Source organism: Balaenoptera borealis (genome assembly GCF_965194805.1).
Source record: "Balaenoptera borealis genome assembly, contig: HAP1_SCAFFOLD_1353, whole genome shotgun sequence".
In the NCBI taxonomy this organism is placed as follows: Eukaryota; Metazoa; Chordata; class Mammalia; order Artiodactyla; family Balaenopteridae; genus Balaenoptera; species Balaenoptera borealis.
This window is the reverse complement of record NW_028122868.1, coordinates 30,777-57,099: the sequence shown is the minus strand read 5'-3', so window position 1 is coordinate 57,099 and position 26,323 is coordinate 30,777. Positions and strand designations below refer to the sequence as shown.

Sequence of the window (26,323 nt, the reverse complement as noted above, 5' to 3'; positions counted from 1 at the left end):
GCTAAATGTAAGGAGAAAATGGTTAGGTCGACAGAGGCTCCTTCATGGGCCAGATTGCAGGCTAGAGCTGAATATAGGGTTCCACTTGTACCAGAACCAGCTTCTACTATTGGTGATATGAGTAGGAGTAAGAATGATGGGGGAAGTAGTCAAAAGTTTATATGATATATTGGGGGAAATGCTACCTCAGGTGCCCCAGTTATTAGTGGCCCAAGTCAGTTTTCAAACCCTGAAATCATAATGGGTACAACTATAAAGAAAATTATTACAAGTGCAGGGACTGTTATGACTACCTTACAGATTTGGGCATCTCCAAGTAGCGCTCCAGGTTAGCATAGCTCAGCCAGGATTAATATACTTAAGGCGCTGCCTGCTACTCCAGCTCAAGCACCAAATAGTAAAGATAAAATGCCGATATCTTTGTGATTTATTGAAGATAATCAGCAGTGTATGAACAGAGGTAAAATGACTGAGCTAGCATTCGACTGTAAATCTAAAGACAGAGATTGAGCCCTCTTTCTGGCAAACCCTGTGGTGAATCAACAGATTGAATTGTAACTTGAGAGAAGCAGCTTCAATTCTGCTGGTGATTTTCCTGCCTTTTTTTTTCTTCTTTTTTCTTTCTCAAAGGCAGGAGAAGTAGATTGAAGCCAGTTGACTAGAGGATTTGCCTGTTAACTAAAATTTCCTGGGGTTAAAACTCATCAATCTCGTAAGGATTTGGCTTAATTACAGTGTTTGCTTTGCATTCAATTGATATAGGAGAAAGTCCTGCAGTCCTTATTTTTAGAAATTAAGTAAATTGTACTTGTTTAGGGTTTTGAAAGCTCTTGGTCTAAACTAACCTAAATTCCTAGTCCAGCACTGATAGGATGGGTGTTATGGGTAGTAACCGTGTGGCTATTATGATGAGTAATGATAGGAAAGTTATTTGTTTTGTATGTTCAAATTGTTGTACTTTTGTGTTGTTTAATGAAGGGAATATAGTTAGTGATGTGGAGTATGTTAGCTGCAAGTAGAAATATATGCTGAGGACTGCTGTGATGGCTATTAGTGTTGGTAGAATGATGTTATCATTTTTGTTATCTCTTGGATAATTATTCATTTGGGTCAAAACCCTGATAATGGTGGGCGACCTCCTAATGACACTATAATGCTGAGGATAAGGATCCTGATGGGAGGTGTTTTATCTCATGTGTGTGATAATGATACCCTTGTAGTACATGATCTGGGTATAAATAGGAAGAAGATAGTGTTGTTATGATATAAATTAGTATGTTTAGGATTGTTATACTTGGAATATACATTATAATAGCTGTTATTCATCCTATATGGGCAACTGATGAGGAGGCTGTAATTTTTTCCAGGTGAGTATGGCTAAGTCTGCCTCAGCGTCCAACTATGATTTATAATATCACTATGATTAACAGTATGTTTAGGTTGATGGATGGTGACATGTGGTATAAAACTGATAGGGGTGCAATTTTGTCATGTTGATAGCATCAGGCCTGCTGTTCATGGAATGCCTTGAGTTACTTCGGGCACTCAGAAGTGAAATGGGGAATGTCCTACTTTTGTGACAAGGACGATTGTCATGATAGTGGATGCTGCTGGATTAAAGATTTTTGTAATTCATTGTGTTCTTTGACCAGAGTATATTAGATTAATGATAATAGCCATTATAAGTAGTATTGATGTGGTGGATTGTTTTAGAAAATATTTGTTGGATGCTTCTGTAGCTTATGGGTTCATGTTTTTTATTAGAATGGTGATACCATTAACCAGTGTGAGCTTGTTACTACAATTATATTTCCTGAAATAATGGTCAGTAGAATGATAGTAAAAACAATGAGAGTTTATTAGTACAGGAAGGATATACAACAATATTTTGGGGGTATGGGCCTTGAAGCTTTCTTAGAGAACCTTACTATATAGCATTGTGGTGTAATGTGGTAGCATGGAGAATGTAAAATTCTTAGAAATAAGTTCAATTCCAGGAATAAGCGCATTTAAACCTCTATCATTTACTTTATCAAAGTAACTCTTTAGTCAAACATAATTCTTAAGTTTGCTGTGGGTTGCCTGGTATGATGACAGGTAGTGAAAACTCTCATATACATAGGGCTAATGTTAGTAGTAAAAAATATTTTTATAAGAGATGTATACGTTGATCATATCAAAATTGTGGGTAGGATGCTTGAATTCATAGAAAGGAGATTGTTAGATGTGTTTTAATGATGACTTGGGCTGTATATAATTCTGGCACGTAGGGATTGTCAAATGCTCCTAAAAATAGAATGTTGTGAAAATGTTTATTATAAGGAAATTGACATATTCTCTAGGAAGGACGGGGTGAATGGGCCTGCTACATTTTCTACATTGAAGACATATACAGGTTTTGATTCTACTTCTGTTAAATCAAGTGGGGCTTCATTGGATTTCTGCTACTGCGGAGATAATCAAATTCTGGGTAAGGGTCAGGAGAAAATTAGTCATAGGTGTTCTTGTGTAATAATTACTGTTGAAAGTGTAAATGATCCATTTAGCATTAGGACTGAGAATAGAATAACTGCCAGCAAGACTTCATATGAGATTGTCTGTGCTACTGTCCGTAGAGCTCCAGTGAGTGAGTATTTTGAATCTGAAGCTCGACCAGATCAGAGGATGGAATAAATGGCTAGGCTTGATATGGCTAACATAAATAGTATGCCTACATTTATATTAATTAGTGGATAAGATATGGGAAGAGGAATTCATGTTGTGAGAGCCATGGTTAAGGCTAGCATTGGGGCAATAATATATAAATTGATGATGTTGATGGTCATGGTGGTTCTTTAAGAAATAATTTGAATGTCTCAGTAATGGGTTGTAATAATCCATAGGGGCTGATGACTTTTGGCCCTTTCTGGATTTGTATATAGCCTAGGATTCTCCATTTAGTTAATATGAGGACTGCTATGGTGAATTAAATTGGGTACTTTGTGAAAGAATGTTGATTATAAACATATTCTTAGGAAGAGAACTTGAACCACTGCAGATAAATGTTTCAGTTTTACCTAATTACCGGGCTCTGCCACCGTAACAAACCCTGTTCTACAGTAGGGTATGTATAAATTAACTGAATGTAGATTATATCATCATTTGGTTTGAAGACATTTTGTAAAGTAAGCCGTATTGCTCTTGTCCTTTCATACTGGAAGAAATCTGCAATAGACAGAAACCAACCAGGATGACTCCAGTCTGAACTCAGATCACGTGAGACTTTAATCGTTGAACAAACAGACAGTTAATAGCAGTTATGCCATTGAAATGTCGTGATCCAGCATCAAGGTCATAAAACATATTGCCGATATGAACTCCAGAATACAATTACTCTATTATCCCTAGTAAAACTTGTTCCGTTGATCAGTGGTTTAGAAGAACAGGTGATAAAGCATTTTGACTAGCTGGTCTAGATTTTAATCACTCAGAGGCAGTTTTATTCTCCAAAAAATAAATGGCGCACGGGCTCAAGGCACACCATCTTCAGTACTTGTGGCACGCAGGCTCAGTAGTTGTGGCCCACTGGCTTAGTTGCTCCGTGGCACGTGGGAAATTCCCAGACCAGGGATCGAACCGGGTCCCCTGCATTGGCAGGCGAATTCTTAACCACTGCATCACCAGGGAAGTCCCAGAATCGCAGTCTCCCTTTTAATATACCTTAAGCCCAAAGAATCCATGGAAAATTGTTACAGAAAATAAGACAAAAAAATATTGTAAGGACTATAACAGAAGCATATAATACACAGTTCATATAGACACATCCCAAGCAGTTACAAAGTATATTAAAAGGGAGACTGCGATTTTAAAAAAATAAGATAAATTATACCCACAAACTCCTAGTCTTTCCTGAAACATTGCAATCTGAAACCCTATTGTAGGAAGCAGAAGATTCCAGGAGACATTCTACAAATGAAGGACTCTAAACCCTGTGGTTGGAAAAGGGATTCTGGAAGGAAGGTATCCTCACCCAAGGAGAGCAGGTTCCTATACTTCTCTAACATCACACCCCTGTACAATTCCCATTGATCTTGGTCCAGGCATTGTCACTCCTCTTGAGAGAAATCTATGGCCACATCCTGGAATGGCAGCAGTCCCTGAAATTAAAAGTACACATGCCATGTGGCCACGGGAAGAGTTCATAATGTGACCCAAGAAGAAAACAGCAAGTTAAGAGAAGTGCTTTTAATTTAGAAGACTGTCTTCAATTATCCACTAATATATATATATTTACAAAGTAACTTTCTCTACCTTATTTGTAACTACAAGAAAAGAGTATGGCATGTGATCCACAAAACCAGTGTAGAGACTATACTTATCTGGAAAAGAAATGATAAAATGATGGTTTCAACACAGGCATATGCATTTTTGAGTGTTTTATTTATATCAAACTGGATAAAATGTGTGTATTTCTCAGACAGAAAAGACATGTCGAGGTAGAAATGTACCTTTCAACTATTCATGGGTACCCAAGTACACTGGGGAGATTGTAAAAGTGCAGATCGTGATTCAGTAGGTCTGGTGGGCCTGAGTTCTATTTTTTCCTCAAGCTCATTTTTAACTAGTGATGCCACAGTCTCTGATTCATTAACCACAGTTGGGAATAGCAGAGACATAATTAGAAAGGTAAAAATTCGTATTTAACTTTGAACTTAAAGTGTTTTATGGATTTTACACCTTTAATAGAATAGTAAGCACAGCAGCAACAATCATTTGTGAATATTTACTATAGACTGTATCTTTCTTTCTTGTGTAGGATTCCAGGAAAAAGGCCTGGGCTGCGGCCACAGTGGGCGGGGCCCCCAGGCCGGGCCGCCCCTCCAGGACCCCCGGAAGGGCTCCTGGAGGCTCCAGGCGGCTCCTCCCCCGGCGCCGCCCTCCCTCCCGGAAGGCCTGGGGGCAGAGCGGTCCCACCTCCTCGCCCAGAACGATCCCGCGTTTCCGCAGAGCTGGAACTCCCGGCTCGGGGTCTCTTGCCTCCGCCGTCACTAAAGTGCCCCGGAGCCCGAGGGGAGGGCGGCCTCACTGAGGCTGCCGGCTCTGGAGGGGCCCCGGCCGCCAAAGCCGCGACAGTCCTGGGGACCGCGGGCCGGGTAAGTGGGCGCCAACCCTCCTCCTGGTCTGGTGCCCGGGCGTCAGTGCAAGACCAGCTTCTGAGGGGCAGGGGTTCGCTGCCACCCACCGCTGCTGTGCAGAAAGAGCAGCCCCTAGCGTTCTGGTCCCGGGGAACGTCGGTCCCTTCTCTCGCCCCTGCCCTCGGCCTGGCTCGCGGGGCCTGGTGGGCGTGGGGAGTGGGTCGGCCTGAGCGTCCTGAGGGGAAACGGGGAAAGGGAGGCCCAGGGTCCGGTTGGAGCGTCAGCGCCCCTCCTCCTGACTGCGGGGAAAGCGGCTGAAAACGCATCCCCAGGCTCGGAGGTCCCTTGTTCAGCCGAGTCTCTCTGCGCTCCTTCCTCCCTGAGCTAAAGTACTGGGGGGAGGGGACAGGGGAGGGGAATGGCGCAGGTAATGGGGAACATCAAAAGGTGATTGTTAACTAAGGAAAACCAGCTCTCCCAAGGTGAGGAATGTAGCGCTTTTCTTTGTATGGGAAGATGCAAGCGTCTGGGCTCACTGAAATCCTTCCTTTGATATGCACCTCAGCTCTCTGGGGCCAGCATTCTGTATTTGCATATCCTGAGTTCCTCAGGGCCTGCCGGCTCACACGGGAGGGCTGCAAGTGCTGATGCCTGTGACATCCTTTTTTTACTGATATGGCAAGAAATATTCCATTTCTCACAGGCTTGAGGGGCAGAGAGTGAAAAAGAGTAGGAGAATCTCACTCAGCATGTAATTTGGCATATATATATATATATATATATATATATATATATATATATATATATAAAATATTTATATTTAACTGTGCTAATAGAGGCTCTCAATTCCAATCAATTTGTACTACTGCCCTCTATGTATTAATTTCATCAATATCATATGATAAATGCCTATAAAGTTGACGTAATCCATTTAAACAGGATAATGATTTTTAAAGGAAACATAATAGAAATATAACAACAAAACCCTTACCACCAAAGGCTGTGTGTGGAACAACCTAAATACATGTTCCATTGTTAAAATATTGAAAGATGTATTCAGTAGAAATATCAACAAAATGAAAAATAATAAGGGCAACGGAATGCTGAAATGTTGTATCTTTATCATTAAAGTGGCAGAAAATCATTTATTAGTAGGCAGTGAGGGCAGAGGATGCCTGATTTTTATATCTTTTTCATATTTGTGCAGTTGTTTCAGCAAGTAACTTAAAGACAAAATGGAAAAACAAGGAGGTTTGTGCCTGAGATCATGTTGATGTGAAACCAGGGATGGCCACCTTGTGCCAGGTGCGTGAAGTTTACCTGGCCAGGTAGACCGCAGAGCTCCTGAGAAGCCAGGGTTGGAATTCTTCTGCTGGGTGCCCCTTAGCTTCTGTGACTTGATTGATTTTGAGTCATGTTGGGGGATAGACCTGATCACAGGAAATGGGTGGAAATAGAGTGATTTGGGGAGCAGCTAACGACATTCATCACAGCTCATGGCCTGATTGAATTTTAAAGAAACAGGAAAACAAATGCTTCTTATGGAATCAGAGAATGTGAGGGCTGGACAATCCCAGAAAATGAGAAACACCCATCCCATTTTCCAGATGAGAAAACAGAGGCCCAGCAAGGTGAAATCCCTCACCTAAGTTGCACCTGTCTCTCCTCCCCACTACATGGTTCATGAAAGTAGGACTCTTCCTGTCTTGATCACTGCTGAACTCCAAACAGGGCCAGGCATCTAGCAGCTGCTTCAAAAATTTTGGTTGGGCTTCCCTGGTGGTGCGGTGGTTGAGAATCTGCCTGCCAATGCAGGGGACGCGGGTTCGAGCCCTGGTCTGGGAAGATCCCACATGCCGCGGAGCAACTCGGCCTGTGAGCCACAATTACTGAGCCTGCATGTCTGGAGCCTGTGCTTGGCAACGAGAGGCCACGATCGTGAGAGGCCCGCGCACAGCGATGAAGAGTGGCCCACGCTTGCCACAACTAGAGAAAGCCCTCGCACAGAAACGAGGACCCAACACAGCCATACATACATACATACATACATACATAAAAAGAATGTAAGCAGACAAGAATAGCATTAAAAAAATAAAAAATAAAAAAAAAATTTTGGTTGACTGGATGAACAACGCTATTTCTTTCTTTCTCACTCTTATTCAGGACTGTGCCAAGAACTCCCCAGGTTGCAATGTAATTTGATAAATGTAAATATTAATTGAGTTTTGTTGTGATGAGGGCTTAGGCTTTGAAGGTTACAGACTTGGTTCAGATCCTGGTTCTGCCACTCAATAGCTGTTTGGCTTTGGGAAAATTACTAAACCTCTCTGAGCTTACTTCCTCCTTTGTAAAGTGGGGATAAAACTATCTGAGCCAGCAGAGCACCTGCATCAGGGATGTGTACTAAGTATTGGTCTTTCTCACTCTCCCACTCCTTCCCTCTGTTCTTCCCCAAGAAGATGTATAGAAGGATATAGTAGTTTTTTAAAAAAATTAATTATTTTTGGCTGCGTTTGGTCTTCGTTGCTGCGTGTGGGCTTTCTCTAGTTGCAGTGAGCGGGGGTTACTGTTTGTTGCGGTGCGCGGGCTTCTCATTGTGGTGGATTCTCTTGTTGCGCTTGTTGTGGAGCACCGGCTTTAGGCGCGCAGGCTTCAGTAGTTGTGGCCTCCAGGCTCAGTAGTTGTGGCACATGGGCTTAGCTGCTCCGCAGCATTTGGGATCTTCCCTGACCAGGACTCGAGCCCAGGTCCCCTGCCTTGGCAGGCAGATTCTTAACCACTGCGCCACCAGGGAAGTCCAATATAGTACTTTTTAAAAAGGGGTTTTAATTTATTTCAGAAAATATACATTTTTCTTGTAGAAAAGTTTATTCCCCTATAGAAACATAAACACGCAAACCACTCCAAATGCTGTATTCTATGGGTTAGATATTATCAGTCACATTTTATAAGTAATTGGGCAAATGCCAAAGCACTAGCGACTGGGGAGTAAGAAGACTCAAATCTGGGGTGCCCCCCACCCCAATTTCAAGAGCATGGTGTGTTTTTCAAATCCATGTTTCATCTGGTCTTTGTTTCTCATCCATATTCTGTGTCTGCCTTTCTCCAGAAGGCTCAGATCCTCCTCTTTCACACCCTCCCGGCTGGCTGTGCCCCAGCTCCCGCCCTGGAACCTCTGCATGCCTGGGTGTGCCTGCTCCCCCTGTGCATCACCAGCTTTGCCAGGGAGCTGCTGTATCGTGCACTGCTTGCTGTGCCCAGAGTACCTGGACCCTTCTGGTACATGAAGTACACCCTCATCACCATGTGTGCACGCCCATCCCCTTACCTTATATCCTGCCTCTAAGCCAGGGTTGGGGGTGACTACAGTGTGCATTCAGCTGTGTGAGGTGCTGGGATCAAAGTGAAGTTCCCAACTTTTGAAGTTGCAGGCTTGAGGGGCATACAGTGATTTAAAATCAGGTCACCTGACTTAAAGGGGGGACTGATTGATTTAAAGCCAAGGCAGCTGACTTAAAGCCTGCGTCCCTCAGCTGCAAGACGAGACCAGCTTTGGCGGTGCACGGGTTCGCTCCAAGCCAGGACTGCTGTTCAGGAAGAGCTTCCAGTAGTGCCTTAGTGCAGGGGGACTTGGTCCGTGGTCTTGCCCCTGCCCTCAGAGGGGGGCCACCTGCTCTTCTGGAGAATCAGGGAGGGGGAAGTGCAGAGTCCCAGCTGGAGTTGCGTCACCCTTGTCTGATGGCAAGGAAAGGGGGGCGGGGCTGTGTGGTGTCCTGGGGCTGGACTCACCAGGTTGACTCAGCCTCTCAGCCCCCTAACCTCCCCTCACACACCCCACAAGAGTTTTCAGTAATATGTAATTGCGCCTTAGGTTCTCCGTCTTCAAACTCATACCCAGGCTCCCAGATCCCTTGATTCAGCCTATTCCTCTGTGCTCTTTCTTCTATTACATACAGTCCGAGAGGGAGGGGCTGGGGGATGGGACTGGAGCGATCCCGGCAGCACTGGCCTCAGCTGACTAAAGAGATCCGGGGCCTGCGCTATCACACGTGTGCGAGGACCCTTAAGGCGGAATCGAGGGGGCCAGTTAGAGGCAGTGCTTGCTGCCTCAAGTGAGTATGGATCACCGTCGGGTGGGGAGCACGCTGACCCCTGAGAAGTACTGTTAGGAGGATGTGTTCCTCCTTCGGCTTCAAGGACGTGGGTGGGCTTCAGGGCTCCAGTTCCTCTCCAGGCCTCCAGGTCCGACTGCACCGCAGCGGGCTTGCAGACCTGTCTTCCTGTCCCAGAACTTGCCAGGCTCCAGGAAGAATCCAGACTGCAGAAATGGTGCCTGAGCACTCCAGCGTAAGAAGTGCTGTCCCTGGGGACCCAACAGTGGAGGGAGGAAGGGTGAAGGGACTGGGGGTTAGGGTCGGGAGGGGTGGCTGCCCTGGGAGACATTGAGAGAGAAATATCGCCCCCCACACCCCTGCCCCTGCAACTGACCCATCGATGCCATAGGATCTCAGGGCCTTTTAGTCAGAGATGCCTCTGCTTCTTTACTCCTGTGTTCAAAACTATGCAAAACCAACTCTTCATCCTCTTGCTGCCTTGCCAGGACTTTTAAAGCACTGTTCTTTTGAAGCACTCGTTCCCTAAACTGCAGTTTGGAGCTGTCCCAGCTATTTAAAAGTGTTCTCCTTAAACTGAGACTAAATCCTACTCTTTTGGGAAAATGTCCTTAACTTCATTGGAGATCATCTTTTCTGCCCATTTCTTCCTTCTACTGCCCTCTTAAGAACCCCTGTGCTCAAAGAGCTTGGTGATTTATTTTTTGCTTGATGTCAAAAAGAAACCTTCCCCATGCACCCCAAAAAGCTTTCCTGGATCATAGGTGTTTCACAACCATGACAGTGTTTTGCAGTTAGTATACACTGGGTAGAGTGCCTAGCAATCCCTCCAAGAGCCAGAGGTGAGCAACACCTTTGCTTAGTTGATTGGATGTCCTTCAAGTTTAGGAAGGTACCATTCTTATGACCCAGGAGATAAGACAGAGCCCTGGATGGCTGTGGCTGTGATTAGATAACTTCTGATGATTTTATTTCCCTTACTGAGCTGCTGCTTCTAGGTTAATTTCATTTCATTACCTGTCCATTTTTAAAGAAAGACTGACAAAGTCACTGGAATAGGTCAGGAGTCTGAGCTCAGGGTTGGTCAAAGGTACTCACAGGGAGGAAGGTGGATAAAAATAGGTGGGTAAATAGGAGGGTTGGCAAGTACAGCCAGGACACCCGTGTTCATCGTGCATACTAATAAAGGCCAGAATCTCCTCATTTATCTCTGGTGGGAAGTTCTGATGGTTTCACAGGATCAAATTCAAGTCATATTCAAACTAGGGGCTTTCCCTGAGCATAAAAGGAAGTATCCATCCCTAGCAGGAGTCGCTGCAGAGGAATAAAGACGTAGCTGTAGAGAATGGACTTAAGGACACAGGGAGGGGCAAGGGTAAGCTGGGATGAAGTGAGAGAGTGGCATGGACATATATACACTACCAAAGGTGAAATAGATAGCTATTGGGAAGCAGCTGCATACAGCACAGGGAGATCAGCTCAGTGCTTTGTGACCACCTAGAGGGGTGGGTTAGGGAAGGTGGGAAGGAGACACAAGAGGGAGAGGATATGGGAATATATGTATACGAATAGTTGATTCACTTTGTTATACAGCAGAAGCTAACACAACAAGGTAAAGTAATTATACTCCAAGAAATATGTTAACAATAGCAACAACAAAAAAAACCCAAATCTAAGTCAATCAAGCCAACGGAGACATTGTATGTGTTTATAGTTCAAGAAATCCACAAGAGAATCCTTTATTCTGTAGGCAATGAATTGTCCATTCGAAAAGAAAAAAACTTTCTAAAATGTTGTTTTTCCATTTATTGTTCAGAACATCCTTTTTATACCTCTGAATTTCTTACTATTCAAAGCCAAGTCACGTGAGTTACAGGGAAGCAGCTGATTGATTTAAAGTTGGGTCATGTGATTTAAAAACCAGTGGCAGTTGTTTGATTTAAATCCCAGTTAAATGACATGAGGAAGGGGTGCTAGAAACTGCTTTTTCATCTCTGGCTCAGAATATCATATTTACCTTGGTTCTTCTTATGATTTAGAAAACTTGTGCTGTCTCTCCTTGGAATCATCAGGAGAAAAATACAGTATTTCAGGTTCATTCTTGATACCAACTTCTCACAGTTAAGGTGTATTGACTAAAAGATCTTCCTTCTTCAAGAGATTCCAAACTTCTGTAAGACACTTCATTGTAATTGGAGAAAAAAGAAGAATGAAATCAGGCCAGCAGCTGCAGGAGACCAAGGCAGCCCTCATGACTAGGGAAGGAGAAGGAAGGGCTGAGAGTTGGCTTTAGAGCAGACAACCTCCAGAGGGCGCTGAAGCACGGGCAGAGCCCAACTGCCACTCCCAGTTTGGCACTCCAGGGTCAGATTTGGGTTTGGAGATGGGGTTGCTGTAACCCCAAGGAGGTGAGCAGAGAGGAGGAGTTGATTACCTCTGATTATCCTCTGACTCTCTGATTTGATTATCCTCTGACTCTCTGGCCCAAATTGCCTGACGTCACAGGGGGGGGGCAGAGTTTTGCTTTCAGCAACTGATGGGACACTTCCAGGCTGGTCGGGTCGCCCAGTGGCCCGACAGCCTGACAGGCTGACTGCGGTATGATCGCCCTTCTTTTCTCCAGAATCTGTACATCAGGAGGTGCATGGGTGTGGGAGCCCATTCACCGCCACCCCCCACCCCCAGGGGGGATGGCACCTTCCCTGGCTGTACCCTATGATCACCAGGTGCTTGAAATGAATGCAAGATTTTTGACTTCAAGGAAAAGCTCACGTAACCACTTCTGCCTCATAATGTGTGGGATTTACTATAATGGAAGGACATTATAAAGAACAGGTAGAAAACTCACCTGTTGGTCTCCATGTAGGAGTTAATTTTGCATGAATCCCTCCTACATGAGTAGATAGCAGAGGTTTATTTTTGTTCCCGTGTGTGTAGTTGTGTCAGAGGATGTAGGTATGGTGATTTGAAGCCGTCAAAGAAATATTCTCAGAACTCTCAAGACTTCTCTTGATTGGAACCGAAAGAGACCTGGAAAAGGAGGAAAAGAAAAGGAGGAGGGAGAAAGAATGACTGTTTCTCAGTAAATTCACCTTCCTGGTTGATTGTTCTCTCTTCTCATTTCTTTTAACTTCCATGTATGTCTAGTGGAATAATGTAGAAAGGCTGATTTTTATGCTTTAAAAGATTTTACATCACAAAGAAACTAGAAGTGGCTAACAGAACTTATTCAAATCAATTTTACCTAGAGACTTTGATATTAAATTTGTATACTGAAATGGGTTTATCCAAATTTTCTCTTTCTTTTTGAGTGAATATTTGTAACATATTTTTGTAGATAATAATTTATCCTAGATATACAAAATTGTGAGAATGGGTACCATTTTTTACCACTTAAATGATTTCTTTTAAATGAATAGATTGTACACTTTAAATGCCAATGTTGTGTCTTACATGTTGTGTTTTAATTCCTGATTTCCAAAACTTGTGTTTATTTAATTGATTTCTATCTAATAATCTGTCTCCCCTTTATTGTTTCTTACTTTATATTTTATTGATCTATAGTTAATTTACATTATTATATTAGTTTCAGAGGTACAACAGTGATTCATAAATGTTTAGGTTCTTCTCCATTTATAGTTATTATAAAAGAGTGGCTATATTCCCCATGCTATACAGTACACCACTGTAGATTATTGATTTTATACATAGTGGATTGTACCTCAAAATCTCCTACCACTATTTTGCTCCTCCACCCTATCTCTCCCTGCTGGTAACCACTAGTCTGTTCTTTAATCTGTGAGTCTGTTTTTTTGTTGTTGTTGTTTGTGTTGTATTCAAATTTTTAGATGCCACGTGTAAATGATAACATACCATGCTTGTTTTCTCATAACATACCATGCTTTTTTTCTCATAACATACCATGCTTGTTTTCTCTGCGGCTTATTTTACTAAGCATAATACCCTCCAAGTCCATCCATGTTCTTGCAAATGGCAAAATTTCATTTTTTGCTGAAGTCATCATAAAAAATCTTTTTTATCCACTAAGCTATTGATGAACACTTACTTTGACTCTGTATCTTGGCTATGGCAAATAACACTGTTATGAACATTGGGGTGCAGTTATTTTTTTGAAATAGTGTTTTTGTTTTCTTCTGATATACCCAAGAGTGAAACGGCTGGATATTATGGTAGTTCTATTTTTAGTTTTTTGTGGAACCTCCATTCTGCTTTCCACAGTAGCTGCACTAATTCACATTCAAATCAAGAGTGTACAAGAGTTTCCCTTTCTCCACATCCTCACTAACCTTTGTTACTTGTGATCTTTTTGATGACAGCCATTCTGACAAGACTGAGGTGATATATCTCATAGTTTTGATTTGCATTTTACTGCCGATTAGCTATGTTTAGCATCTTTGTGAGTTCTGGCTGTCTATCTGTATATTTTCCTTGGAAAAGTGTCTATTTAGGTCTTCTCATTTAAAAAAAAAGATTTTGGGTGTTTTTTTGATACTGAGTTGTATGTGCTCTTTCTGTAGTTTAGCTATGAACCCTTGCTTAGTCATCTTTTTGGTGTTAACCTCTTATCATGTGCAAATATTTTCTCTCCTTCAGCAGGTTGTCTTTTCATTTTGTCTTTGGTTACCTTTGCTGTGCAAAATCTTTTAAGTTTAGTGAAGTCCCATTTTTTTAGTTTTGCTTTTGTTTCATTTGCCTTAGTAGATTGAACTTAAAACTGTTGCTATCATTTATGTTGAAGAATGTTCTATATTTTCCTCTAGGGGTTTTATGGTTTCTGGTCCTACATTTAGGTGTTTATTCAGTTTTGCATTTATTTTATATATGGTGTTCTAAAATAATCTAATTTTATTCTTTTCCATGTAGCTGACCAGTTTTCCTAGTACCACTTATTGAAGAGACAGTTTTTTCTCCATATTGCCTGCTTTGTCATAAATCAATTAAATATAAGTGTGTGGGCTTATTTCTGGGATCTCTGTTCTCTTCCAGTGATCTTTGTGTCTGTTTTTGCTCTGGTACGATTCTCTCTGATTACTGTCACTTTGCAGTATAGTCTGAAGTCAAGGTGCGTGATGCCTCCAGCTCTGTTCTTTCTCAAGATTGTTTGGCTATTTGGGGCCTTTGTGTTTCTATACAAATTTTAAAATTACTTTTTCAAGTTCTGTGCAAATGCTTTGGTATTCTGATAGGGATTGCATTAAATCTGTTGCATTAAGACTGTCTTTGGTAGTATGGTTATTTTAAGAGTATTAATTCTTCCAGTCCATGCACATGCTATGTTTTTCCATCTTTTTGTGTTGCCTTCAACTTCTTTCACCAATGGCTGATAGATTTCTGAGCACATGTCTTTTTTTTATAGTGATTTCTTTAATTTATTTATTACTTATTTATTATTTATTTTTTGGCTGTGTTGGGTCTTCGTTTCTGTGCGAGGGCTTTCTCCAGCCGCGGCAAGCGGGGGCCACTCTTCATCGTGATGCGTGGGCCTCTCACTATCGTGGCCTCTCCTGTTGCGGAGCACAGGCTCCAGACGCGCAGGCTCAGTAGTTGTGGCTCACGGGCCCAGCTGTTCCGCAGAATGTGGGATCTTCCCAGACCAGGGCTCGAACCCGTGTCCCCTGCATTGGCAGGCAGACTCTCAACCACTGCGCCACCAGGGAAGCCCTGAGCACATGTCTTTTACCTGCTTAGGTGTGTTTATTCCTAGGTATCTTATTCTTTTTGATGTGATTGCATATGGCATAGTTTTCTTAATTTTTCTTTCTGACAGCTTTGGGTTTTGTTTTTTCTTCTTTTTCTAATTCCTTCAGGTGTAGTGTTAGGTTGTTTATTTGATATTTTTCTTGTTTCCTAAGAAAAAGCTTGTATCACTATAACTTCCCCCGTGAACTGCGTTGGCTGTGTCCCATAGATTTTGGATCATTGTGTGTTCATTTTCATTTGTCTTGGGTATTTTTAGAATCCCTCTTTAATTTCTTCAGTGTTCCTTTCTTCCCTGTTTATTCCCTTCATCTGTGACGTGAGGACTATCTTTAATATTATGTTTGGATTTCTTTCAGTTTTGTGTGAGTGTGTATGTGTGTGATTATTTAAGTTGCTGAGCTCTTAATTTCACATGGACACTACCAACCATGCATTGTTACTCTCCTCCCCCACAGTTACTGAATTTGACCTTATATTTTACATCTACTTGTTTTGTGTGTCCCTTAACTTCTTATTGTGAATATAGATGGTTTTATTGCTGTTTTCTTTCATCCTTCCTATTAGCTGTGTACATGGTTGATTTACTACCTTTGTTGAATATTTGCCTTAACCAATGAGGTTTTTCCTTTAGTAAGTTTCCTTTCCTAATTTTTATGTTTCAGTCGTGGCCTTTTCTTTTTCACTTAGAAAAGCCCCCTTAAGATTTCTCATAAAGCTGGTTTGGCGATGCTGAGCTCTTTTAGTTTTGCTTCTCTGTAAAACTTTAGATCTCTCCATCAAATCTGAAGGAGAGCCTTGCTGGGTAGAGTATTTTTGGTTATGGGCTTTTCCCTTTCATGACTTTAAATATACCATGCCACTCCCTTCTGGCATGCAGAGGTTATCCTGAAAAGTCAGCTGATAACTTTATGCAAGTTCCCATGTTTGTAACTTGTTGCTTTTCCTTTGCTCCTTTTAATAGTGTCTTTTTATCTTTATTTTTTTTGCCATTTTAATTACAGTGAGTCTTGGTGTGGTCCTCTTTGGGTTGATCCTGTTTTGGCCTTACTGTGTTTACTGGCCTTGGATGTCTGTTTTCTTTCCCAGGTTACGGAAGTTTTCAGCTCGTATGTCTTCAGGTAGGTTCTACACTGCTTTCTCTTCCCTTTTGCTTCTGGGACCAGTATAATGCAAATATTAGTACACTTGATGTTGTTTCACAAGTCTGTTCAACTTTCCTCATTTCATTTTAATCTATTGTTTTACCGTTCATCTTCAGTGATTGCCAGTACTCTGTCCTTCAGTTTTCTGATTCATTCCTCTGTATCATTTAGTCTACAGTAGTTTCCTTTTAGTGTATTTTTCATTTCAGTTATTGCATTCCTCATCTCTGTTTTGTTGTTCTTTAATGGTCTAACTCTTTTTTAAAAACTTCTAACTTCTTGCTCTGGTCGTCCATTCTTCTCCTGAGTTCTTTGATCATCTTTACCGTCATTACCTTGAACTCTTTCTTGAGTAGATTGGCTATCTCCACTTCACTTAGATCTTCTTCTGAGTTCTTATCTTGTTCCTTCATTTGGATCGTGTTTCTGTGTCACCTCATTTTTCTTAACTTGCTGTTTTTATTGCTATGTATGTAGTAGGTTCGTTACATTTCCTGACCTTGGAGAAGTGGCCTTTTGTAGGAGAGGTCCTATGTGTCCCAGCAACCCAGTGTCCCCTGGTCACTAGAACTATATGTTCTAGGTGTACCCCCTATGTGGGCTGCTTGGGCTCTTCTGTTGTGGTGGGCTGACTACTGTGGGTGGTCTGGTAGGCTTGGCTGCCCCCAGACTGCTCGTTTGCCAGGCTCTGCCTAGTATGGAGGCTGTCTGTGCTGCTTGGTGAGACTAAATCATAAGGCAGCTGGCTGCACAACTCTGGGGGACACCAAATCTAGTGCTGGTTCACTTATGGGTAGAACTGCAGTCCAGGTGATAATCAGGGCTAGTGCCCAGTCACTGGTCCTGGGGCTATGCTGGCTACTGGGAGGAAGAGACAGGTCCTGAGTTCTGGCTGCAGGGCCCAGGAGTCGCAAAGTTGGTGTTGGATCACTGTTCCTGACACAGCTATCTCCAGGGTCTGGGGTATCCCTAATCTTGTGTTGGCATTCTGGTGGGCAGGGTCAGGACCCAGCTGAGTCCATGGCTGCTTCTGGCCTGCAAGTGAGTGTTCTGGTCACACAGGCTGCTGAGCTGTGGTATTCCTGGAGCTGGTGTGTGCCTGTTGGTGTATGAGGCTGATCCCAATGCTAGAGCAGGTTTGCTGTTGGGTAGGTCCAAGCTCCATCCAGTCCCTGTGCAGTTATCACCTGCCGATGGTGAGGCTGACTCCAAGGCCAGAGTAGGCTCACTTGTCAGAGGGGCCAGGGACTCTGGGGCTGGTGCCTGTCCACTGAGGTGTGGAGGCTGGTCCTGGGGCTTTTGGTGGCTGGGCCCATGTCCAGGGGCAGCTGTGCATTGAGAGGGTCTGAAGGCAGCCTGTTTGCCAGTGGGTGGGGCTATGCCCCTGCTCAGTTAGTTGCTTGGCCTGCAGCATCCTAGTACTTGTGTCTCTAGTCTGGTGGAAATGGGTAGGGCTAGGTCTTGAGGCTAAAAAGATAGAGGGAGGATTCTGAAATTATGCTTGCTGGTACCAGTGTCCACGAGGTAGAAGGAGCTCCCCCGAATGGCTGCTGCCAGTGTCTCTGTCCCTGAGGCTGTGCTGTAGTTGCCTCTTGCCTCTCTGGGAGACTCTCCAAGATCAGGAGGTAGGTGTGACCCGGGATCCTTTCAAATGACTGCTTCTGTTCTGATTCTCGGATCATGTGGGATTTTGTGAGCATCTTTTAAGAGTGGAATCTCTATTTCCCACAACCCTCTGGCTCTCTGGAAAATAAGTACTACTGGTCTTCAAAGCCCAACTTTCTAGGAACTCTTCTTTCCAGAACAGGATCCCTGGGCTTGGGAGCCTGATGTTGGCTTCATACCCCTTGCTACCTGGGAGCACCTCTGAAATTGTAATTATTCTCCCATTTGTGGGCCACCCACCTGGTGGTATGGGTCTTGACTCTACTGAGATTTTGCCCTTCCTTCCTGTCTTGTCGAGGTGCCGTCCTTATGTCTTTAGCTGTAAAACATCTTTTACGGTAGGTCCCGGTTTTTTTCATCAATTGCTGTTCTGTAAACTGTTGTGACTTTGGTGTGCCCATGAGAGGCATCAAGCTCTGGGTCTTTGAATGCTACCATATTGGACAATCTGTCCACTTCATTCTTAAATCATATTATTTAATTTTTCTTAGTATCTTATTTGATTAGCGACAGTTTGAAATTTATTATCACTCATGTTTACTTCGCCTGTTTAAAGAAATTGAATAGTGCATTCATTCATTTTGAAATGAAGGTAGTGACCTGTGAATTTCCATACCTCAAAAATCAAGGATAGGACAAAAGCCTTTTCTACCTGTGTTACCCTCAAACTCTGCACCCCACCCCAGCCTGGGGATTAACCTCTTGCACCCATGCTCACTTTCTTTTTTTGGACCATTAACCATCATTGCATCTGTATGTGTGTTGACAAAGTGAACTCTAGTCTTTCGAGTTTTTGAGTTTTGTTTTTTGGTTTAGGGAAGAGTCCTACTATGAATGTACATTTAGTGGTCTGCTGGAGTTCATATATAAACCTGTCAAGCACATTACTAGAATTGGAATTGTTTGTATATACACTTTGATAAATTTTAGAGACAATGGTAGAACAGAAGTGAATTGTATTTCAAATCCCACAGTATTTTCACACCATGAAAACCCTTCCCTGTTTAATATATTTGTGTGTAGTTTATCTTTATGCCCATACTATATTTCCCAGAGATGGGTAAGTGTTATGTTTCTTGCTAGCACATTTACCGTATTGTTCAAAGTCAGGCGTTTAGTGGTTTTAGCATGATCCTATTTCCATGAACTCGCAAATACAAGACCTTCTCTCACACTGTCTTTTACTCCCTGCTGTTTTATATTGCCCTCCTAATTCTCAGTCCTGGTCTTTCTTTATGTTCTTCATCAACCTGGATAGGTTATACTATTTTCTCCCTTATTTAAGACCAATAGAATAGAATAGAACACCCAGAAATAAACCCTGATATATGGCCATATGATTTTTGACAAGTTGCCAAGACTTTTCAAAGTAGAAAGGATAGTATTTTCAACAAATGGTGCTGAGAAGTCATGTTGTCAACATGCAAAAGTAGGAAGATGGACCCATACCTAACATCATATGCAAAAATTAATGAAAACGTATCAAGAAACTAACTATAAGACCTAATAAAATAAAAAGTCTTATTAGAAGATACAGGACAAGGGCTTTATGACATTGGATTTGGCAGTGTTTTCCTCAATATGAAACGACGGAACAACAAAGGTACAGCTAACAAAACAATTAAAAATGTGCAGTACATAATTTAAAAAAAAAATGTGTATCAAAGAAATGTAAACAGAATAAAATGGCAACCCACAAGATGGGAGAAAATATTTGATAGCCATGTATCTGACAAGAGATTTCTATTCAGAATATACAGAGAATTCCTACATCTCAACAAAAAGCAAACACCCTGATTCAAAAATGGATAAAAGACTTGAATGGATGGTTCTTCAAAAAGATGTACAAATGACTAAGCACTTGAATAGATGCTCCATATCACTAAATGCATGTTTATATATTTGTGTGCATGCATACACACACAAGCACACACACACATACACAAGCAGAAAGCAAGTATTGGTGAGGATGTGAGGGAGTTGGAACCATTGTGCTATGTCAGTGGGCATGTAGAATGATACAGCTGCTTTGCAAAAGAATATGGCAATTTTTCAGATATTGAAAAATAGAATTACTACATGATCCAAGAATTTTACTATGAGGTATACCCAAAGGAATTGAAATCAGAGTCTTAAATATTTGTACTCCAGTGTTTAGAGCAGTAATAATCACAGTAGCTAAAATATGAAAGCAACCTAAGTGTTCATCCACTAGTTCCTGGATAAGCAAAGTGTGGTATAACCATATAACACAATATTATTCAGCCTTAAGAAGGAAAAGATCTAGGAATATGCTACAACATGGATGAATCTTGAGGAAATTTAGCTACCAAAAATGCCATTTTTTGTGACTTTTAGTGAGTCATAACAATATAACTACTTATTTCAATTATATGGGGTACTTAGTGTAGTCAAAACCATAGAAATTGGGGGGGTAATGATGCTTTTCAGGTGGTTATGGAACAAAAAGGAAAGTTATGTTTAAAGGATACAGAGTTACAGTTTTAAAACGTAGAAAAGAATTAGAAAGATAAATGGTGATGTTGATCACCCAATAATATGAATGTATTTAATATAAATGAACGGTGCACTTTATAATAATTAACATGTTATATTTTATGTTATTTGATTTTACCAACATACACAATTGGGAAAGAATGTAATATCAGGAAAGGGAGTGGACCTGGGGTAGAGCAGAGAGTAATCAGAAGGGTGAGACCCTGCATATGTTGAAGAAGAAGAACTGAGAGTCTTCATTGGCCAGAAGAGACTTTATAAAAAAAAATTACTCTGAGGGTGTATTAAATAGATATCTATGGGTACACTGCTATCTCCCATGGGTTATCTTAAAGAGTCTTTAATAAAGTCCATAAGGCTTGCTGAGGCTTTTTTAAAAACTGGATTCCCTAGGAGATAATTAGATGGTGGTACTTAAGTCTATGTCTAGGTTGACAGATTTTGCAGGGAAGACGAACTTGAGAACAGTGAAGGTCCTGAGAGTGTAAGTACATGGAAATTAGAAAAAAATAATAAAGGGAATTAGGAAAACTGTGGACTTCGAAGGTCATGTATTAGTGAGTCAGACCTGAGGTTTCTAAGGAGTTATATACACAGTTGCTATTTGGATTACTTGTTGATAAAGATAAGTGGAAAAACTAGAGTCGTTTCCAAGTGTAGGTAAGATATAATGAGAGGATGGAGGTGGAAAGTAGGGAGGCCCAGAGAGAAGTGGGAAGGTCATATTGGGCCAAGATGGTGGTAATATCCAGCAGAACAGATGGTAGGGCAGACTATGGGTTCATCTTTTTCATTTCGGCCCCCCACCTCATCCGTAATAATTCTTTGGGAATATTTCATGGCTCTGTGATGCAGGTACAGAATTCGAGTGAGGAGACTACACCCTCAGTGTCCAGCTGTCTGAGTCCTCAGTGTGCTTCAAATGATGGAGAACTATTGTTTCTTTATGAGAAGAGTTAGTACCTCGTAGCTAAGCTTAAGCTGGAGCTTATGCAATATTGATTCCATTTTATATATACTGTTGGCATGGAGGTTCCTCCTCCTCTTTTCTTGACCATTATGAAATGAATCTATATTTCTCAATATTTGGGTATATCAGGTAAATACATTAAGTAAAGGAATCTTATATATTGCTCCCTGCATAATTTGCTCTTTCTTTTTTATTTTAAAGAAATTCACGTTATTAATTAATTAATTAATTAATTAATTAATTAATTATGACTGTGTTGAGTCTTTGTTTCCGTGCGAGGGCTTTCTCCAGTTGTGGCAAGTGGGGACCACTCTTCATCGCGGTGCGCGGGCCTCTCACCATCGCGTCCTCTCTTGTTGCGGAGCACAGGCTCCAGACGCGCAGGCTCAGTAATTGTGGCTCATGGGCCCAGTTACTCCGCGGCATGTGGGATCTTCACAGACCAGGGCTCAAACCCGCATCCCCTGCATTGGCAGGCAGACTCTCAACCACTGCGCCACCAGGGAAGCCCGTTTGCTCTTTCTTGTTTCTCTTTTACCTTTACTAAATTAGCACAGGGAGAGACCTTGAAATGTTCTAATCAGGAGACATTAGAACATCATAGTTCTAGAGAGGTTGGTTGGACAGAGCAGGGGTCCCAGTGAAAATCAAAGCTTCTGTTTCTACTTAGAAGTGTACCTGTATAGAGTAGAGGGCTCCAGGAAATATCCTAGAATATTCCAATGTCCCTGCAGGAGATCATTAACAGAGGTAGGATCTGGTACCAGATCAGTGTACTATGACATGTTTGTCAGTCATCTGATGTGAGATTCTCAGAGCCAATCCCATATGGTAGGGCTGAGTGCAGAATGATGAAGAACCTGTGAAAGCCTTTGATTTCATGTTAAAGATGAAGCTCTGATTTCGGGTAGAATTTTCTTACCTGACTGAATGTCACCCTTCTGTGGTGATGAGATTCTGTGCTTTACCTCCGTTGGTGACCACTGACTGAAAATCATTAGAGAGTCATGTCTAGAAAGCATTCTTTATTTAATTTCTTAAAGAAGAAAACATAGAAAACATTTTTATCCACTTTCAAATTGAGGATCAAAGGGAATGACATCAGTGAAAATGTCAGAGTAAGGAGCTCTGGCTTGTGTCCACCCCCAGAAACACTAACATACGTGGTACAACCTGTCAAAATGATCTTATCAACACATGTAAGTTTTCTTTTCTTTTCGCCCTGTAGATTTATCTTTCATTGAAACTTTGCTTACTAGAGGATGTGGAGAATAAACAGGGAAGTAGAAACTGTATTTCCTGATGAGAGAATCACTAAGTCACATTAGCTGTTCTGAGCTACGTCTTACTCACCGTGACTGTAATTAAAACAAACAAACAAAACACTTTTTTTTGGTAAGTCAGTTCTGACATTTCCTCGTTAAAGACATGGTAACATGGTAACATGGTAACAGATACAGACTTAGACATTTGCCTGCCTCTGTCTTTCCGATTCTTGTGGTCTTAGGTAATAGGCCCAAAAGGTGCCCTGCCGCATCATCTGGTAGCTCAATTTTTACCTTTTCAAGCAGCTCCATTCAGTTTTTGTTAGTGCTGTTACCACTTTACATCCCAGCAGCAGCTAGAAGGTACAGAGTTCTCTAAAACCCCTTCAACATTTATAGTTTGTAGACTTTTGCTGATGGTCATTTGACTGGTGTGAGCTGAAACCTTTTTCGACATTGGATTTGCATATGGCTAATAATTCCTTATACTAAGCTTTAGGCATGTCCTTTTTTTCTTTTCCTTTTTTTTGAAGAGTGACTACAACTTCCCTCTTCTTATTGACTTCTTGAAAAATTTGTCTTGTGTTGAATTTTCTTGCGTATTCCCTACCGCAGAGCATTTTTTGAGGGCAGGTGTCATTTACAGCCCTGCAGTCCTTGTGACTATTAAGCAAACATTAGCACTTTGTTTAAAGCTGCTGTTGTGGGAAACAGCCACAAGGCGGCAGCATCATTACGTTCTCAACTCTTGTTACTAGTGCAAAAGAGTCTTCCTGGAGGTAGTGTTCCAAGGTTGTAAATTAGAGTGGAATGTGCTGGGACAAGCCCCCAGAAGTTTATTTCTCCTTACTTATGTTTGCTTTTTAAATTGAATTTCTATTTCTTATCGGAGTAAACTTGATTAGAGTTTTGTGATTGTCTGGCTGTACAGAATCTGCTCAATGATTCATACATATGTCTGTTCATGTTCGGATCCTGTTACCAGGTATGTTATTACAGAATGTTGAGTAGACCTCCCTTGGTATTTGGTAGGTGTTTTGTCATTATATATTTTATATGTATTGGTGACTATATAATTCATATAGTTTATATGTTACATGTTTATATATATTTAACATACATTAGTATATCTATGTTAGCCCCATAGTCTTAATTTATCCATCCTCCCACCTTTCATTTTGGCTAACCATTAGTTTGTTGTATAAGTCTGTGAGTGTCTGTTTCTGTGGAAATATGTTCATTGGTAGTAATCTTAGGATAACATGTACACATGATATCATAGGATATTTGTCATTCCCTTTTGACTTACTTAACCTAATATGATTATTTCTAGGCTCATCTGTAGTCCTGAAAACAGCATTGTTCATTTTTTTCCCGAGGCTACTATTCCATTTGGTATGTGTACCACTTCTTCTTTGTCCATTTATCTGTTGATGGACATTTTGTTTGCTTCCATGTCTTGGCTATTGTAAATACTGCTGCAATACACGATTTTCCATCCCGTGTCTTTTTTTTTTTAAGATTTTTTTTAAATTAATTAATGAATTTATTTATTTATTTTTGGCTGTGCTGGTTCCTTGTTTCTGTGCGAGGGCTTTCTCCAGTTGCGGCAAGTGGGGGCCACTCCTCATCACGGTGCGCGGGCCTCCCACCATCGCGGCCTCTCCCGCTGCGGAGCACAGGCTCCAGATGCGCAGGCTCAGCAGCTTTGGCTCACGGGCCCAATTGCTCCGCGGCATGCGGGATCCTCCCAGACCAGGGATCGAACCCGTGGCCCCTGCCTTGGCAGGCAGACTCTCAACCACTGCACCACCAGGGAAGCCCCATCCCGTGTCTTTTTGATTCTGACTTTCACAGGTGAAAGGCCCAATAGTGGGACTTCCGGATCATATGGTGACTCAATTTTTACCTTTAAATGCGCTGCCATTCTGTTCCTATTATTGGCCGTTACCAGTTTACATCCCACTTAGACCGAGAGGTTACGCTATTCTCCACAACTTCTTCAACATCTATTGTTTGTAGACTTTTTGCTGATGGTCATTCTGACTGGTGTGAGGTGATACCTTTGTGTAGATTGGATTTGCATGCGTCTCATATTTCCTGATGTTTTGCGTTTATCAGTGTCCTTTTCACTTTTTTTTTAAGATTGAGCGAAACGTACAACTTCTAACTGCCTTCTTGAAAAATTTGCTGCGTTTGGATTTTTTTGGCCATTCCCTTCCCCAGGACATTTTTTGAGGGCATGAGTCATTTACAGCCCTGCAGTCCTTGTGAATATTAGTGACCATTAGCAGTAGATTTAAAGCTGCTGTTTGAGGAAACGGCTTTTGGGTGGCAGGATTTCTACGTTGCCAACTCTGCTTGCTAGGGAAACAGAACTTCGCTGCAAGTTGTGGTTTTAGGTTGCAGATTAGAGTGGAATGTGCCAGGACAAACCCCCATAAGTTTAACCTCCGTAATTCTTGTCTGTCTCTTTAAGTTGTAGTTTTTATCAGAGCAAATTTGATTGAAAAAAAATTTTTTTTTGTAGGAGTACAGAATCTTGTTCATTTACACATATACCTATATTTATTGATCTTTGGGTCCTTTTCCATGTAGGTTGTTACAGAGTGTTGAGTAGACCACTCTTGGTATTCCATAGGTCTTTGGGGATTATATATTTTATATGTATTAGTATATGTGTGTTAACCCCAATATCCTAATTTATCCATTCCTCACACGTTTTCTTTGGCTTAACCATAAGTTTGTCTTCTCAATCTGAGATTGCCTTTCTCTATGGAAATATGTTCATTTTTATGAATTTTCAGATAACATAAGGGACATCATAGGGCATTTGTCTTTCTCATTCTGACTTACTTCACGTTGTGTGATTATCTCTAGGCTCCTCTGTGGTGCTGCATATGCCATTCTTTTATTTTTTTCCGTGACGGATATTCCATTCTGTCCATATTACCACTTCTTCTTTGTCCATTCATCTGATTATGGACCTTTTTTGTGTTTCCATGTCTTGGCTATTTCAGTATTGCTGCAGTGCACATTTGCCTGCCTCTGTCTTTCCGATTCTTGTGGTCTTAGGTTATAGGCCCAAAAGGTGCCCTGCCGCATCATATGGTAGCTCAATTTTTACGTTTTAAAGCAGCTCCGTTCAGTTTTCGTTAGTGCTGTTACCACTTTACATTCCACCAGCATCTAGAAATTACAGAGTTCTCTAAAAGCCCTTAGCATTTATAGTTTGTAGACTTTTTGCTGATGGCCATTTGACTGGTGTGAGCTGAAACGTTTTCACGTTGGATTTGCATGTGGCTAATAATTCCTTATACTGAACTTTAGGCATGTCCTCTTTTTTCTTTTCCTTCTTTTTTAAAGAGTGACTACAACTTCCCTCTTCGTATTGACTTCTTGAAAAAGTTGTAATGTGTAGAATTTTCTTGCCTATTCCCTACCCCAGGGCATTTGTTGAGGGCAGGTGTCATTTACAGCCCTGCAGTCCTTGTGACTATTAAGCAACCATTAGCACTTGGTTTAAAGCTGCTGTTATGGGAAACAACCACAAGGCGGCAGCATTATTACGTTCTCAACGCTTGTTACTAGTGCAAAAGAGTCTTCCTGAAAGTAGTGTTCCAAGGTTGTAAATTAGAGTGGAATGTGCTGGGACAAGCCCCCAGAAGTTTATGTCACCTTACTTATGTTTGTTTTTTAAATTTAATTTCTATTTCTTATCGGAGTAAATTTGATTAGAGTGTTGTGGTTTTCTGGCTGTACAGAATCTGCTCAATGATTCATACATATGTCTGGTCATCTTCGGATCCTGTTACCT

General features: G+C 41.6%; 1 long non-coding RNA gene across 1 annotated transcript; it reads left to right on the top strand.

The window, feature by feature from the left end:
- Positions 1-3,988: 3,988 nt before the first annotated feature.
- On the top strand, positions 3,989-7,058 carry LOC309621994. The gene is made up of 3 exons (XR_014240403.1): positions 3,989-4,022; positions 4,796-5,132; positions 6,322-7,058. It is a non-coding gene; the product is annotated as an uncharacterized lncRNA (long non-coding RNA).
- Positions 7,059-26,323: the final 19,265 nt, after the last annotated feature.